Source organism: Epinephelus lanceolatus, chromosome 15, assembly GCF_041903045.1.
Source record: "Epinephelus lanceolatus isolate andai-2023 chromosome 15, ASM4190304v1, whole genome shotgun sequence".
In the NCBI taxonomy this organism is placed as follows: domain Eukaryota; kingdom Metazoa; phylum Chordata; class Actinopteri; order Perciformes; family Serranidae; genus Epinephelus; species Epinephelus lanceolatus.
Genome location: NC_135748.1, coordinates 30,424,890 through 30,441,138, shown reverse-complemented (window position 1 = coordinate 30,441,138; position 16,249 = coordinate 30,424,890). Strand labels below are relative to the sequence as shown.

The following is a 16,249-nucleotide window of genomic DNA, read 5'->3' as shown; positions in this document are numbered from 1 at the left end:
AAAATGAATATAAACATATAATTTCTCTCCATTAAACCCTGTGAGTAAATGAAAGGCAGACAAACAGACATATCATAGCAAGCACAGTGAAGACAAACTTGTCCTAAAATCCTCAACTGCACTTGTAATATAAATCTTTTCTTCTTTTCCATTAAGATGATAGATGGTGTAAATCCAAGCAGTATTCCTCCTGATTTTGTGTCCCACGTTGCCTTGAGTGTGTTGAGAGCAGAGAAATGATTTCCATAGAGAGGAGGCTTTGCATGGTCAGCTGATCCTCCAGTGAAGTGAGAAGGTTTATAGTCCTGTGAGTTCAACACTGCAGGACTCAGATGTGTCAGTCAACACAGCAGAAAGCACAAGCACCATGACTCTCATCACCATCCTCATCTGGACGCTGGCCTGCTGCTGTTTCACAGGTTCATTCACTCAGCAACATTTCAAACATGATGTGCTGCCTTTTCTCTCATTGATTTCTGCTGATAAATGACTGATTTGTTTTTGTCTGCAGGATGCAGCGCTCAGGTGACTGTGACTCAGCCTCCAGTGGTGACATTTACTCCAGGATCCACTGTCACTCTCACCTGTAAGACCAGCCAAGATGTTTACGGAGATATCTCACTGCACTGGTATCAACAGAAATCTGGACAGCCTCCAAAGCTCCTAATAAAATTTGTGAGCACACCTGAATCAGGAACACCAGCTCGGTTTAGTGGCAGTGGAAGCAGCTCTGACTTCACTTTGACCATCAGTGGAGTTCAGGCTGAAGATGCAGCAGTTTATTACTGTCAGAGTTACCATGAAATAGACGATGCTTATGTGTTCTCACAGTGATTTGTCGTTGTACAAAAACCTCCCTCAGTCAGACTGCAGAGACACTGAGCTGTTACAGCAGGAACCGACTGCAGCTGCTGAAGAGGAAGAGACTCTGACACAGACCACTGAACACAGAGCTGACAGTAACCTCACCAAGCACACACTACATATTCACATTAATATATCCTCATATTTTATATTTTTATGCAGTTTTCTATCAATTCCTCCTTAAAGACAGTGTGAAACAAACATTGCAATGAAAACCAACATGATGCACATTGTTCACAGACAGTAACATCAATAAGTATTAAAATAATTTACTTCAACATTGTGAACATCCAAATTGTGCTTATTCACTAACTTGCACTTGTCCGAACAGATTAATTGAGACTGAGATCAACTTGCTGCATGGATAATGATATCAGGTACAAGCCTGAACTAATCAAAGAATAATCAACTTAATAAAAGTTAAGGTGAAAAGATGAGTTTTCAGTTTGGATTTGAAGGCCTCAACAGAGTCAGACTGTCTGATGTCAATGGTAAATGGACCTGCACTTGTATAACACCTTTCTAGTCTTCAGATGAGTCAAAGCACTTGAACACTAGGCTACATGTCACATTCACACACTCTCACAGCACAATTTAGGGTTCAGCATCTTGCTCAAGGATACTTCGACATGCGGCCTGAAGGAGCCGAGGATCTGACTGCTAATCTTCCAATTAGTGGACGACCTGCTCTACCTCCTGAGCCTCAGCCGCCTCCATGTCCACATGAGGTTATTCCAGAGGATTAATAAGAAAAGACCCTGTGGCCTTCTTTTAACTCTGTGGACAGACAGGAGCTGTGAGAGCAGACAGCATGGGATGGAACATAAAGTTTAAGGGGATCAGACAGATGTGAAGGGGCAGGCCCATTTCATTTTCTAAGTCATCAGAAGCCCCTAAAAGTCTGAGCTGCATTGACAGGGAGCCAATGAGAGGAGGCCAAGATCTGTTTGAAACTGTTTATTATGAAAACCAACATCACATGGTGTTCATTGTGTTGTGGATTTACAGGGGACGTCTGTGCGCCAAAACATTTCATGACCTGAAACAATATTTTTCTGAATTCCCTCTTTTTTGTGACGTTGCCACGTTACCATTAGAGACCTCAGTTTTGGACACATCAAATAATCCAGAAATGAAATAATGAGTTTTGAAGATGTCCTTGCCTGGGGACATGTCCCCTCTGTCCCCCTCCTTCCAGCTCAGCTAACTGGCTACTGGCTTTAGCTTCATGTTTCTATACAATATGGCAGTGGTATTAAGTTTGATCAAGTATTTAAAGAATCAGTTTGGAACTGTTCTTTTGAGCTTCATCAGGTAAACACCAGTCAACAGTGAGAGTGAAAACACTGCCAGAGACTTTGATAGATTACACACAGTATTTAATGAAGGCTCGACTGAGGAGAATCACAGTTGAACATACAGAGTGTAACACAGAGAAACATAACTACAGCAGAGGTGGAGCAGCCTGACCTCGAGGCCTCCTTCAGGCCTGATACTGATCTGACTGTGACTTGAGGCCCAACTGTCTCCCACGACCTTCACTGACCGAGACTGAGGGTTTCAATACAGCACAAACACCTTCACAAACAGCAGCACAGTTATTAAGAATAGACTCACATCTTCATGCTGAGCTGCACACATTGTCCTCCATTTTCCATCAATGTTGCTCTCTTCACCTCTCATTGAAACTCATCCTTGTATCAACACAACTGTTGTTACAATATTTATCTTCTCATTCAAACAGATTATTACCACAAAACAACAACCCACGTTGCACACCAAACAAACAAACTCCAATTTATCACTCAACATTTTAATCCTTTATTTAAGGAGGAAACACGTCTTGATGTTGATGTGAAGTTTGGTGAAAAAGATGAGGTAGTTGTGATAAACAGCTGAGTCACTCAGCAGATTCTAAATGAAATACACTATATATCTATCTTCCCATTATCCTAAATGTAACACCTTGTTCTGGATAATAAGAATGACATAAATGCAATTAATGAAGAAAATCAAAGTCAATCAATAACAGGTCATGGTGAGTTCAGTGTTGGTTCAGTTTGCCAGCAGGGGGCGATGTAGATCTGTTAATGAGGACAAAGTCATGTGAGACGATAAAGAAATAAAAAGAAGAATGTTTCAAAGAAGACAACCATGAAAAAAGAACAGAGAGTCAAAGTTTTCTCCACGGGCTTTGAATGACTGAATGATCCTCAAGATGAAGATGATGAACTCTCACTGCATCTGCTTTTTCTGTTTCATAAGGAGAGGTGTGTGTTTGCCTTCTGACGACACCTGACAGACAAACAATTACAGTCTGTTTGTAACAACGTCATTTTTTTCAAAGGTTTTTAGTCGGGATACATGGTCAAATACAAATTATGTCTTTTAAATAATAATGATTGACAAACTCAACGATGGTGTAAATCCAAGCAGTATTCCTCCTGATTTTGTGTGCCACGTTGCCTTGAGTCTGTTGAGAGCAGAGAAATGATTTCCATAGAGAGGAGGCTTTGCATGGTCAGCTGATCCTCCAGTGAAGTGAGAAGGTTTATAGTCCTGTGAATTCAACACTGCAGGACTCAGATGTGTCAGTCAACACAGCAGAAAGCACAAGCACCATGACTCTCATCACCATCCTCATCTGGACGCTGGCCTGCTGCTGTTTCACAGGTTCATTCACTCAGCAACATTTCAAACATGATGTGCTGCCTTTTCTCTCATTGATTTCTGCTGATAAATGACTGATTTGTTTTTGTCTGCAGGATGCAGCGCTCAGGTGACTGTGACTCAGCCTCCAGTGGTGACATTTACTCCAGGATCCACTGTCACTCTCACCTGTAAGACCAGCCAAAATGTTGCAACTTGTAGTGGTGATCAGTGTATGTACTGGTACCAACAGAAATCTGGACAGCCTCCAACGATCCTTATAAAATCAGCAAACATCAGACATTCAGGAACACCAGCTCAGTTTAGTGGCAGTGGAAGCAGCTCTGACTTCACTTTGACCATCAGTGGAGTTCAGACTGAAGATGCAGCAGTTTATTACTGTCAGAGTGTTCATGTCATAAGCAGTGCTGATGTGTTCACACAGTGACTTGTCGTGGTACAAAAACTTCCCTCAGTCAGACTCCAGAGACACTGAGCTGTTACAGCAGGAACTGACTGCAGCTGCTGAAGAGGAAGCGACTCTGACACAGACCACTGAACACAGAGCTGACAGTAGCCTCACCAAGCACACACTACATATTCACATTTATAGGTTGGCATATTTAATATAATTGGTATACATTCCTTTTTAATCCATGTCAAAAAGTTATGACAAGCACACTCATCAGAATCTTTAAAGTCCATGTAACCCAGAATCCAAATACACATAAACATATTATTTTTCCATTTTACAAAATAGATTAAACATTTTCAGAAATATACATTGTGCCTACTTGCTGACAGACACCACTCTCACATCTGTCCATTAAAGGGGAAGTTCCGTTTTTTACAACCCAGACCTTATTTCTGGCATTATATACGGTTGTTTACTCACCCAGATAAGTCTGGTGTCATTAGGAGTCCCTCGGAAGATATTTAGCTTCCGCAAGAGCTGCGTACATCCATATGGTGGGAATGATCGGGGCACCAACAATGAGGCTCTAAATAACACATTTTCTGCCGCGAAACTCGTTCATTTCACCAATATGTTTTTATGAATCGCTAGAGTTGCTTATCATCATCATCCAGGTCATTTATACTGACCTACTAACCTCTGACCTGGATGATGTCATCCAGGTGCGCGCATCGCCGCAAACCCGCAGCACGGCTTTGTTTACAACTAAAGTTTGCTACTGTTAGTTTTTTGAACCATGGCCGAATATTTGTCACACGTCTGGATTTCTCCAGAAATGACTGTCTCACAACAGAGGATTTCACTTCTATTAGTCAGGTGGCTTAAAGACATATGTGAAAATAATGGGGATGTGCTGGACAAAAGTACCAAATTTTTTTATGTCTCCTCCATCACCATAGCTTTCAATTTAGAAGGGGAGCTGCTTCATCACAATGGTGGAAGGCGGCCATTTTGGATTTCCAAGATGGCCGCCATGTAAAATCTATAAGTGCCAATATCTCAGCTTCCAAGCTACTTAGAAGGTCAATTTTGGTGACAAAATATTTTTCTGGGTCAAGGAATGCATTGAAGCTATTAGGAATATCACTAGACAGTGGTGAGCATGGGGGGGGGGGGGGGGGGGGGGGCAGTTCCCCCCCCCAGTGGCCCAATTGTTGAAAAACGCTTGCTAAAGTGCCCTGTTTGGAGCCAAAATAAAGTGCACTCCTGGGAGCCAAAATGCATGCTAAAGTGCCCTCATGGGAGCCAAAATGCGTGCTAAAGTGCCCTCATGGGAGCCAAAATGTGCGCTAAAGTGCCCTCTTGGGAGCCAAAATGTGCACTGAAGTGCCCTCTTGGGAGCCAAAATTTACGCTAAAGTGCCCTCCTGGGAGCCAAAATGCGTGCTAAAGTGCCCTCATGGGAGCCAAAATGTGCGCTAAAGTGCCCTCCTGGGAGCCAAAATGCACGCTAAAGTGCCCTCTTGGGAGCCAAAATGCACACTAAAGTGCCCTTTTTTTTCCTTTTCGCCCCTGCCCTTCAAGAAGTCTGTGCACGCCACTGTCACTAGATAATTGTTCATGCCAAGATCAAATAAAAATATTAATTCTGGGAATGTATTCACATGATTTTCAACAAAAGCATCTGGAATGGATGACATGAATGATTTGAATTCAGTTGAATTCACTTCAATTTATTAGCTTCCTTTTTAAACACTATAAAATGTTTTTTGCATGTACAGTATAATCCAATTATCTATCACATTTGCAACTGCAAAGCTCTGTGCATTTCCATTGTGCCTTCTTGCATGAACACTTTGTACCACAACCACTTGTGCTTTTACAACCACACTTCACCAGCTCACTGCATGCATTTGAAGCCATTGGCAGAAGGGTTAGGGTTAGGGCCAGTACTCGAGTTGAGGGGGGATAGCATCCCCCCTTGAAATAAAAACGGTCGAAATCATCCCCCTTCTAAAACTGCCATCCCCCCCTTTCCATCCCTTGTGTCATTTTTTTGAGTGAATGTGGTATTACTGCTGTTTCAACATTTAGTTTTACCTTTGGTTTCACGCATATCAAGTAAAATACTGTGGGCGTGGGCACACATGCAAAGATATTTTTATATCATATCTCAGCGAGCTACACCATGGATGTTATGCCTGTGCCCTGTAGAGAGCGCCCGAACAACGCATAGTGCGTCCAAATTCACACCTGTTCTTCTCTATGGATTTTCTCCGCAACCGTGGGTTGTAGTGAGAAGCCACACATATCACGTGGAACAGCGGAACTGCAGCTTTCCGACAAGACCAAGCACTTGTCGGTGGTCCAATGTTTTCACAGCAAAAAAAAAAGATAGAAGATGCCTCACAGCAAGAGGGTTCCCGGTTCGATCCCGGGTGTGGGAGCCCTTCTGTGCGGAGTTTGCATGTTCTCCCCGTGTCAGCGTTGGTTCTCTCTGGGCACTCTGGCTTCCCCCACAGTCCAAAGACATACACATTTGGGACTAGGTTAATTGATAACTCTAAATTGTCCGTAGGTGTGAATGTGAGTGTGAATGGTTGTCTGTCTCTATGTGTCAGCCCTGTGATAGTCTGGCGACCTGTCCAGGGTGTACCCTGCCTCTCGCCCAATGTCAGCTGGGATAGGCTCCAGCCTCAAGAGGATGAAACGGTTAGAAGATGAATGAATGAATGAATGATGTATAACAGAGCTTTCATACAGCTTTGCACACACATTACTCTTGGATGGATTACTTGCGAACGCAGGCTCGCACAGAAATGCCACGCACATCACATGAAAGCGCAGGAGTAGAGCTTTCCAATGATACCACACACATCATTGTGCTGTCATCCCATCACGCTATAAATACAGATCAAATGTCTACAAAATAAAAATCTGACGAATTTCTTTACAATCCATTATACAGATCTTGTTATCAGTCACTTTATATAGTGAGGAATAATGTTATTACTATTTTTCTATGATCTTAAATGTAAATATTGCATGTTTCTTTCAGATAAAGCACATTTTTGACTTGTGAATGAGTCAATGGAATTTCTTGCAATAATGAAAAAATACTGGCAATCATGTCCGCCTGGCACAAACCACATGTTTTGGACAGCTGTGAAGTGACATAATGTCCCACCATCATGGTTCTTATATTGCCAGATTCCAGAGAGTCTCCCCTCTTCATATATGGCAGAATATTTTTCCAACTTGCTATGGTGAGATACATGTAAAAATGTAAGAATTTAGGAACACGGATTTGTTTTTTTCATTGATATAAAAATTAATATAAAATACAGGCACATAGAAGGACATGAGGTGATGGCAAATCTGGATAGCCCAGACTGTCCTGAAAAAACCCCAAGATATAGCATGTGTATGTAGCCTTTACAATGACTGTGATATGAGCTTAAAAGTAAAGGCAGGAAAAATACCCCAAAAACGCCTAGGGCCCATAGGGTTAAACAGTGATATTAAAAGGAAGTTGAGAAATTATTTTCAGCCCCAAAACTATTTTATCTTCAGTGGGTTTTTTTTTTAATCCACACTTGAATGTTGGGCATTATCAAGAAAACATGTAGTTTTCTTAAAAATCAACTGGAAGAGTAATGTCATGTGCTTGCATAAGATTTCTGCTCAGTCATTCTAACAAAACCATAATGAGCTTGTTTTCTTCACATAGAGGATAACTATGGCCAGCAAGCAAGGGCAAGAAATGTTGAGAACAAAAAGCATGACTATGAAAATCTCTGGAAACTTTTATGAGATAGGGGAGAGTGGGGTAGGCAGCCATAGAATTTAGAAGTTCTATGTATTTTGTATTATTTGTATTTTTAATATATTTTTATATTTTAAGTTTCATTTTGCACTCCATGCCCTGAAGTTGGGAATTTTAACCTACAATATTTGTATTTGTATCATTAAAGATCAACATTTTTCCCAATTTCTTTTTCATTTTTTTCATGAAGGGGTTCTTGTTTAATTTATGATTTAATTAATCACAATTAAAAAATAACCCTTAGATACCAATTTGATCATATACCACTAACTGCTTTTTTGAAAAATACACTATAATTCAATATTCTAAAAGCAAAATTGACTTTGATTATTATTAGTATCATTGGTTGACCCAAGTAGAAGAAGAAATGATTTTTCACTTGTCCTGTGCATTTGACCCTTACTACTGTATGTAAGAGCAGTGGTGCTATGGCAGACCCTCTACGCTGTCATCAGCACAAATTATGTCCCCATGTGAAAAAATCCACCATCCAGCCTGATTTTTTTTTTTTTTTAACAACTTGAGTACTGGTTAGGGCTAACCCTAACCCGCTGAAACTAACTAGCTAGGTAGCCTAGTTATTAACCTGTACTTGCTAGCCACTTACAGCAGTGTCATCATCCAAAAATAGTCTGATAGAAATGTTTTAAGTATTTTTTTTTTGTTTTGTTTCCTAAAAACTTGCTGGTAAATTTCTCTGGGAGTTTGTGTCAATAACTGAACATCTAACTGTCTAACTGAGCATGTGCAGAGTGAGTGGCATCACTCTAGCTTTCTTCATCAAATGCATATTGTTGTCTCAAACGATGTTTGGGTAGGAGTAATTCCTGGACTCAAAATATTTTTTTGGAGGTGCTCTTTGGTTAGGGATACATGTAGACATCACAAAGAAGTTTCAAAGCAATCTCTTTAAAAAGTCAAATACGTTTATAATGGCATGATCTTATTAGACATAGAAACAATCTCCAGCGCATTTTAATACCAGTCTTTCGTGAAGGAACAAAACAAATTATTTAATATTGGCACAAACAATCACCTAGTGATATTCCTAATAGCTTTAATGCATTCCTTGACCCAGAAAATGTGTATTTTGACACCAAGATTGACCTTCTAAGTAGCTTAGAAACTGAGATATTGGCACTTATAGATTTTACATGGCGGCCATCTTGGATTTTCCACCATCTTGATGAAGTGGCTCCCCTTCTAAATTGAAAGTTATGATGATGAAGAACATGTGGAAAAAAACTGGTGCTTTTGTCCAGCACATCCCCATTATTTTGCTAAGCCACCTGACTATATGATCAATCACCGTGTCCCGAAAGTAAACTGGAAGACCCAGCCAAAGCCTGCAGGACCAAATGGGCAACTTTCGATTGAGTAAGGAGCCTACACACATGCATAAATTGTTTATTTTCCTTGAATTTGTTTGCTTGATAAGTAAATAACTATGAGAATTTACATTTCTTTAGTTTCTTCTTATCGCTTGTGTAGAACGGCCCGCACACTGCACAAAAAGCAGAGGCACTTGTTATGCAAAACATGAATTTATTATTACATAGTGCTCAGTGACAAAAAGTGAGAAACAGAAAGGTGAACGTTTCGGTGGTAAAGAGGATTGTCTTTACAAATTGCCTCTGTTTTTTTTTTGCAGAGGTTAGTAGGCACCAAACTTATCTGGGTGAGTAAACAACCGTATTTAATGCCAGAAATAAGGTCCAGGTTGTAAAAAACGGAACTTCCCCTTTAAATATGAAGCTAACCAGCAACAGTTTAGCTTAGCTTAGCATAAAGACTTGAAACAGAGGTAAACAGCTAGCCTGGTTCTGTCTAATGTTAACTAAAACCACCTCCCAGCTCCTCTAAAGCTCACCAGTTAAAATGTAATATGTTTGTTTAACCATCACAAATAACAGAGAAGAAAATCAGCTTGTTGTGGTTTTACAGGAGTACATACTGGAAACAATGGGTTTGTTAGGAAATCCTCACTCCAAGTGCTGGAGTGCACTCTGGCACAAACTGGACCATCTGTAAAGTTGGAGCGCTGTTAGAAAGTAGCGCTCGGTTATTCAGAACACCACACTCTCGGAGCAGCAGAGCATACTCTGGGCGCTCTGTCTGGGGAAACGGAGCAGCAGAGCAACAAGTCATTAACTTAATGGTTTGTAACTCATGTAGAAGAACAACGCTCTGTTTCTTCCAACAACAGCGCTCTCATTTTATAGTCGAGCGTCAGATTGTATTTCTGAACACACAGGTAACCAGTGGAGACTTTGTTTTCTTTGCACAGATCAAATAAACCAGAAATCAAATAGGCTCATGAGTTTTGGAGGAGCTGATTGGCTGATCTTCTTGTCAAAGGACAGGCACCCTTTTCCCCTGCTTCCAGTCTGTATGCTAAGCTAAGCTAACTGGCTTCAGCTTTATATTAACCATATGATATGAGAGTCTCATCATGAAGTTGAATGAGTCTGTTTCCTGCAATACTAAACTCAAGGGCCGGCCCTAGACTTTTGGGGGCCCAAAGTGGACTTTGTGGGCCCCTCCTCAGAGTAAGCTGTTGCCACTTCACATGGCACTAAACCAGCTCATGTGAACTGTAGTCTAAGCACTTATTATTACAAATAAGCATGTAAAGAGTAAAGTGGGACCTATTAGCAGCAACAGTATCTTTACAGTAAATACAGTGTTTGTCTATTTGTCCCTGAACCCCATGAATGGTCCATCTCAGGCCTTTTGCTCGACCAAGTAAGTCTGATGCTGTTCTGTCTTGGGGCTATGTTTTTTTTAAATGTAATTCATTCATGTAATAGTTTGTAAAAGGTTATATTAACAGTAGAGGAAACAGTGCAATCTCCCACCTGCCCATTTTAATGTGTTTTTGTCTTTGCTTTTAGGCTGAACCCTGACCAAGGAAGGGAGGACTGGGGCCTGTCCAAGCTGTGGCCTAGCTCCCAAAGCATCCACTCCTATTGTACAGTTGAGTGTTGCTGTGTTTTCACCTTGCACTTTACGTTTAGTCTTGCTTGTCTCTCTGTTTGTGTAACCTTTTTTTTCTTTTGCATTGGCCTGAGTGGGTCTTCCCCTAAAATTTCCCCCTTGGCTGGTCGATAGCAACCCTCCCCCTGACTAAGTCCTCAACTTATGCAACCATTTTTGGAATATATTTGTTTGTTTTTTTACCTTGTGTCTACTCTCCCTTCAAGGCAAATTGGTAAAAATGACTGAAACGGTCCCAGTGCTCAGGCTCTGGTCACATTGCCATGGAACGTGATGAGAAAGATCAGTTGGGGTGATGAGCTGAAACACTGAGCAGCCCGAAATACACTGAGGTCAGACAGGTTAACATCACATTATCGTGCAACACCTGAATCAGGTCAAGAGACATACATGACTATGAAAGGAATGAAGACACTCCAACAATCAAATTGTGTCAGATCATAGTGAGTTCAGTGTTGATCCAATGTGCCAGCAGGGGGTGCTATAGACCTGTTAATGAAGACGTGATGTGAGAGAATAAAGAAATAAGAGTTTTGATGAAGAGAAGAACCATAAAAACAGCACAAGGTCAAACTTTTTGAGATGGGCTTTCAACGGCCGAATAATCCTCAAGATGATGAACTGTTGCAGTGTAGCAGTTAATACATGGTCAAATACCCATGATGAATTTTAAATAATAAAGATTTCAAACTAATATTAAAATGAATATAAACATATAATTTCTCTCCATTAAACCCTGTGAGTAAATGAAAGGCAGACAAACAGACATATCATAGCAAGCACAGTGAACACAAACTCATCCTTAAATCCTCAACTGCACTTGTAATATAAATCTTTTCTTCTTTTCCATTAAGATGATAGATGGTGTAAATCCAAGCAGTATTCCTCCTGATTTTGTGTCCCACGTTGCCTTGAGTGTGTTGAGAGCAGAGAAATGATTTCCATAGAGAGGAGGCTTTGCATGGTCAGCTGATCCTCCAGTGAAGTGAGAAGGTTTATAGTCCTGTGAGTTCAACACTGCAGGACTCAGATGTGTCAGTCAACACAGCAGAAAGCACAAGCACCATGACTCTCATCACCATCCTCATCTGGACGCTGGCCTGCTGCTGTTTCACAGGTTCATTCACTCAGCAACATTTCAAACATGATGTGCTGCCTTTTCTCTCATTGATTTCTGCTGATAAATGAATGATTTGTTTTTGTCTGCAGGATGCAGCACTCAGGTGACTGTGACTCAGCCTCCAGTGGTGACATTTACTCCAGGATCCACTGTCACTCTCACCTGTAAGACCAGCCAAGATGTTTATTCAGATAGTCGGGGAGGTTGGATGTCCTGGTATCAACATAAATCTGGACAGCCTCCAAAGCTCCTAATATATTTGGTGAGCACACGTGCATCAGGAACACCAGCTCGGTTTAGTGGCAGTGGAAGCAGCTCTGACTTCACTTTGACCATCAGTGGAGTTCAGACTGAAGATGCAGCAATTTATTACTGTCAGAGTTACCACAGTGGTGGTGTGTTCACACAGTGATTTATGGTGGTACAAAAACCTCCCTCAGTCAGACTGCAGAGACACTGAGCTGTTACAGCAGGAAGCGACTGTAGCTGCTGAAGAGGAAGAGACTCTGACACAGACCACTGAACACAGAGCTGACAGTAACCTCACCAAGCATGTCGTTGCTGTGTTATCACACTAAACTTGGTTCAGAACGATCAAGCCTTCGGTTGCAACAAGGTGTTTTTGCCCAAATTCACAACATCATGATTTTTTAAATAACAGTTTTCATCTGAAACCATTTACCCCAAAGCCAGTGACAACTTTGTTCTAATTACTCGGCCCAAAGATTTTTGCCTGTGATTCTCAGCTCATCGTGTTTAGAGGAGCTACATGCTATTTTTGGGCTTTGGGCCCAAACTAACAAGTTCCTGAATATTCCTGTTAACTCTATCTCATAAACTTTTCCCAGTTCTTGTTATGATTTCACCAGCTGCTGCTGTAATCCTGACAGAAATGTTGGTACTCAGGGGCTTGGTTGCTGTTCTTCCAGCTCTTTACAAATTCAAACATGAATCAACCAAACACAGTAAAAAGGACTCATTTGGACAGTCCTCATGTATGAAGAGTTTGTTTTATACAAAATGATTATTATATTATCATATTACCAGGATAACTTGGTCATTTGTTTGCTGTACAGCTTTAATATTATAACACTATACCTGTCTAACCTTTCTCAGTAGAATATTTCTGACTCATGTTCTTAACAGTGATGTTGAAGTCAGTCAGCCAAACATAACTACGACTACAAATCTTATGCTGCTGTGATTTTCTTGATAATAATGTTCTTTATTTCTTTAAATTAAAGTGTTGATGCTTTTTTCTATTATTTCAGTGCATGTTTTACTTTAATAATAGATTTCTATACTTTTCCCCAGCAAAAGGTTTCAATGCAGTTTTTGTTCCTCCATGAAAGATGCAGCAGCAGATATTTAACCAAACCCAGCAATGATTCATTTTAACTTCATCCACACTCAAGAAATGAAACAACAAAAAAGGACCACCAGACATAAGTGCATGAAATATTTATTTCTGTTTCAAAACCTCAAAGACGACAGCATGTGACTGTAACAATGTATAAATGTTGAAATAAAGACATGAAGTCACATGAAAGCAGAATGGCAGCAGATCACATGTTAATTACAGCAGGTTGGATTTGTTTGTAAAAGCAGAATTTGACTTAGCAGAGACTCTGTTGTTTCTCTACTCTGAGCAGCGGTCAGGGTCCAGGCTTTGAGTGACAGGGCTCTGCCCATTCAGACTGGCCTCACAGCTCACTGAGCCCGCCTTCCTCCACTGGTCTGCAGGGAGGCTCAGGGTGCTGCTCCAGCTGTAGTGGCCGTCCCTCCCCAGGACCTCCAGGCTGTGTGACACCCCTGAGGAGCTGCTGCAGCCCCCCACCTTCCAGCCCAGCCTCCAGGCTGAGGGGAAGCCCCCGCTGGCCACACACACCAGTGTGGCACTGTCCTGCTGCAGCTCCTCTCTGGAGGGGGGGAGGACGCTCAGGGTGGGCCGCACCACACCCACTGGAGGAGACAGAGAGGGGGGAGGAGAGGGGGGAGAAAAGACAAAGGAATGAGAGTGAAGGCTTGGTAATAAAGAAAAATCACATCCTGCTCATTTCTTACATTTGATCAAATCAAACAGAATAACTTGTGCTGCTGTTGCACTCATAAATCACTCAGTATCAGACCATCAGCCACATGATTCAAGTGAGACTAAAAAGCTTGATTGATAATGATTATTGATGACATCTTCATATGTGTTTCATAATGTGTGACAGTGAATAACTCGTCCCTGTGATGATTTTCTTCTGTTGAAACTGACAGAGCTGAAACACTCATGTGAATACAGTTAAAACCTTTGTCATCTGTCTCTTTCACTTCCTTTTCACTACATGGAAAATGACTGAACCGTGAACACAAAGATAAACTGCATTTACTGAGAAAAACATCTTTGTGTTTAACAGAATCCACATCAGATTATAATTCAATAAATTATTTGATGTTTTTAACATAAATGAAGAAATTGTAACCACAAATGTAATTTTTGAGCATTCAGAGTCTGATTTGACTGTTGATTGTTACTTTCTTTCTTGCCATTAGCGAAATACTCAGTGTTACCATGAAAACAATATAAATAAAAAACAGTAATAGTAAAATAATAATAAATGACGTATTTTGTGTAAATTAAAACGCAACTATTTGCAAGTTAATATTTATGTATTTGAAGTTTCTTCTCTGATTGTGAGATCAGCTTCAAAAAATTACAAAAAAACAACAATCAAACGCTGAATTAAATCAGAGTCTCGTTAAATTTCTGATGAAAGTTATATTTGTTATATATTATATGAAATAAAATCTCTGGTACTTACAGTCAACGATCAGTTTGGTTCCTCCACCAAAAGTCCACCACAGTGATACAAACTCATTAAGTGGCCGTACAAAAACCTCCTGCACTGTGAACAAGCATCTATCCACTGAAAATACTCTCTGATTTTTATAATTACAGAAAAACAATTAATTTTTACTGAATCTACAACACTTATTTAATGACATGGAATTAAAATATTGTATAAATAAAGATTATTTCTTGAGTTTTTCTTTACTTTTCTACACCTGACAGAGAAATGATTACAGTCTGTTTGTAAAAAAAGTCATTTTTCTTCACAGTTTTATATCAGTTAAAACATGGTCAAATACCCATGATGCATTTTAAATAATAATGATTTGAAAACTAAGATTAAAATCAATATTAACATATAATTTATCTCCATTAAACCCTGTGAGTAAATGAAAGGCAGACAAACAGACATATCATACCAAGCACAGTGAAGACAAACGTGTCCTTAAATCCTCAACTGCACTTGTAATATAAATCTTTTCTTCTTTTCCATTAAGATGATAGATGGTGTAAATCCAAGCAGTATTCCTCCTGATTTTGTGTCCCACGTTGCCTTGAGTGTGTTGAGAGCAGAGAAATGATTTCCATAGAGAGGAGGCTTTGCATGGTCAGCTGATCCTCCAGTGAAGTGAGAAGGTTTATAGTCCTGTGAGTTCAACACTGCAGGACTCAGATGTGTCAGTCAACACAGCAGAAAGCACAAGCACCATGACTCTCATCACCATCCTCATCTGGACGCTGGCCTGCTGCTGTTTCACAGGTTCATTCACTCAGCAACATTTCAAACATGATGTGCTGCCTTTTCTCTCATTGATTTCTGCTGATAAATGAATGATTTGTTTTTGTCTGCAGGATGCAGCGCTCAGGTGACTGTGACTCAGCCTCCAGCGGTGACATCTGCTCCAGGATCCACTGTCACTCTCACCTGTAAGACCAGCCAAGCTGTTTACAGACACTCTAGTGTTGGAGATTTAATGTTCTGGTATCAACAGAAATCTGGACAGCCTCCAAAGCTCCTAATAAAATATGTGAGCACACGTGAATCAGGAACACCAGCTCGGTTTAGTGGCAGTGGAAGCAGCTCTGACTTCACTTTGACCATCAGTGGAGTTCAGACTGAAGATGCAGCAGTTTATTACTGTAAAAGTGCACACTACATCAACAGTGCTTGGGTGTTCACACAGTGATTTATGGTGGTACAAAAACCTCCCTCAGTCAGACTGCAGAGACACTGAGCTGTTACAGCAGGAATCGACTGCAGCTGCTGAAGAGGAAGAGACTCTGACACAGACCACTGAACACAGAGCTGACAGTAACCTCACCAAGCACAAGCCTCAATGTGATCTTTGTTTCCAAGATCAATTTATTATTTTTACAATTTACAGTTTGGAGCAGTAACTTCTTCTTCTCTAGTATTCCTTGCAGCATTATCACCCTGACTTTGGTTCAGAGTGATCAGGCCTCAGACTGCAACAGGGTTGTTCATGTCCCAGTTCATGAAATCAGGATTTAAAAACAAAAAAACAAAACTAGTACAGTT

The 16,249-nt window shown here is 40.6% G+C and overlaps 2 gene segments (V, D, J or C); both read left to right on the top strand.

The window, feature by feature from the left end:
• LOC117266944 (Ig kappa chain V-III region MOPC 63-like) overlaps positions 1-16,249 on the top strand; it is a 305,866-nt gene that overhangs the window by 102,734 nt on the left and 186,883 nt on the right.
• The window catches only part of LOC144466973 (Ig kappa chain V-III region MOPC 63-like), a 215,713-nt gene that overhangs the window by 21,758 nt on the left and 177,706 nt on the right, over positions 1-16,249 (top strand).